The 2,216-nt window shown below is 51.9% G+C and overlaps 1 pseudogene; it reads right to left on the bottom strand.

Annotated features, from left to right (window-relative positions):
- LOC107123489 overlaps positions 1-680 on the bottom strand; it is a 12,328-nt pseudogene extending 11,648 nt beyond the window's left edge.
- Positions 681-2,216: the final 1,536 nt, after the last annotated feature.

Raw genomic sequence — 2,216 nt, 5'->3', positions numbered from 1 at the left:
CAGAGTTCTCTCAGCCCCACCCACCTCACAGGGTGTCTGTTGTGGGGAGGGGAAGGGAAAGGAGTTTGTCACCCGCTCTGAGACTCCAAGTGAAGGGCGGAGTATAAATCCAATCTCTTCTCTTCTTCTTCTTCTTCTCAGAACTACGGCTTGCCCAAGGTCATCTAGCAGCTGCAAGTGGAGGAGTGGGGAATCAAACCCGGTTCTCCCAGATTAGAGTCCGCACACTTAACCACTACACCAAACTGTCTCCACTACACCAAACTGGTGTAGGATTTTCTCTGCTAGGCTCCCCCCCTCCCCCCCCTTTGAGCTGGCCAAGAAAACACCATTCGTATCCAGCCTGTCACCAGCTCTACGCCATCCCCGGCCGAGTGGCAATACTCACATTTGTCCAAAAAGCTGCGCACCGTGTTCCCTTCCAAGATATCGGGGTCCTTGGTGACCCCGTCGGCCCCGGCCACCGTGTTGTAGAGATCCACCATGTACTGAGGGGGCTGCTTGACTCCGTGAGGGGATGGGGGAATGTCCATGATGCCGAAGACTTGCAAGAGTCTCTTGAGGGCCTCCGCTCGCTGGTCTTCAGAGTCGCCCGCTGCCAGGTGGGCACGGGAGGGTCGGGCGGAGCAGGCTGGCACCCAGGCCAGGAAGAAACACAGGAGAAGCTGAGAAAGGGCCATGGCTCTGTTCCCTTTGGGCTCTTCCACACCGACTGGACTCTCCAGGCTTGGCAGCTACATTTATAGGCAAAACAGCACTGAAATGAGGGGAACCGAGTAGGCCTGAACTCCCCCCTCCCAAGGAAGATCAGGAAGGGTAAAGAGAGCTAATTGTGCTGCTAACTAGGTGCTAAATGGGTCCCATTAGGCCCAGTCCACAAGTTGGGGGGCCCTTTGTGTATTTACTCCCACCCTTCCCCATGGCAGAGAACCGGAGTACCTGGGGGTTGACAGGAAGGAGAGGGGGGACGTGGCAGGTGTCCACCCCCTCTCCTCCAACACACGCCACGTTCATTTGGTGGCCATGAATTGCAAAGAGCCCTGTTTGCCCTCCTCGGGAGGCTAACGGGCTTCTAATGCCGGGTCTAATGGGACAAACAGATGTGTTTGCAGAGGGGAACGAAGCGGTTTGAGACGAGCGGCAGGAGGCAGGGCAGCCCCCGGAGGAATCAACATCCAAGAAGCCCACTGGAGCACCGCCTACGCTGGAGGAGCGCAGCACGGATCCTCCGGCACCCCCGAAACGGCCAGATTACAATAACTCTTTTGCAGGACCCCCCCATCAAAGAATGCATTAGATATCGATATAAATAAGCTGAGGTTCCTCCGCTCCCCAAAACGCACCCTCCCTGGGTTCCACCCCCAAATATACAGGAACATCCAAGGCTGGAGTTGGTAACCTTATGTTGTGTGCAATGCTCCCTCTAAGCTATCTCCCTGGGTTCCACCCCCAAATATCCAGGAACATCCCAGGCTGGAGTTGGTAACCCTATGTTGTGTGTGTGAGGCAGAGTACAGAGAATGCCCCTGTCAGTTTGGCGTAGTGGTTAAGTGCGCGGACTCTAATCTGGGAGGACCGGGTTTGATTCCCCCACTCCTCCAATTGCACCTGCTGGATGACCTTGGGCAAGCTGTAGTTCTGTCAGAGCTGTCCTTGAAAAAGAGCAGTTTCTGTCAAGAGCTCTCTCAGCCCCACCTGCCTCACAGGGTGTCTGTTGTGGGGAGGGGAAGGGAAAGGAGTTTGTAAGATGCTCTGAGACACTTTTGGGTAGTGAAGGGCGGGGTATGAATCCAATCTCTTCTTCTTCTGTCAAGACGGGCCTCACTGTCTGAACTCTTCATAAGCATTTGTGTTGGATGTTTAAAAGCCCTTTGCCCAATGAATTGAGGGTGACGTTGGAAAAAATAAATAAAATCAAAATTAAATTCATCTAACCAAGCCATTGAGACATTGAAGCCCAAAAGCTGGGTATTTACTTGAGCTAATGACTCAGAATATGTACATGCTGCGAAGAAGAAGAAGAAGAAGAAGAAGAAGAAGAAGAAGAAGAAGAAGAAGAAGAAGAAGAAGAAGAAGAAGAAGAAGAATCTTTTGCATCATTGGAGTATAGCTATATCAGTAGATAGTACTATACATCAAATTGCCATTCTTTTAGCAGCGGCTAAACATGCTGTTGCACTACATTGGGAAAGTAAACAGAGACCAATTAAACAGAA

Source organism: Gekko japonicus, unplaced genomic scaffold (genome assembly GCF_001447785.1).
Source record: "Gekko japonicus isolate JY-2015 unplaced genomic scaffold, Gekko_japonicus_V1.1 scaffold3822, whole genome shotgun sequence".
Taxonomy (NCBI): Eukaryota; Metazoa; Chordata; class Lepidosauria; order Squamata; family Gekkonidae; genus Gekko; species Gekko japonicus.
This window is presented reverse-complemented; position numbering and strand designations above follow the sequence as displayed.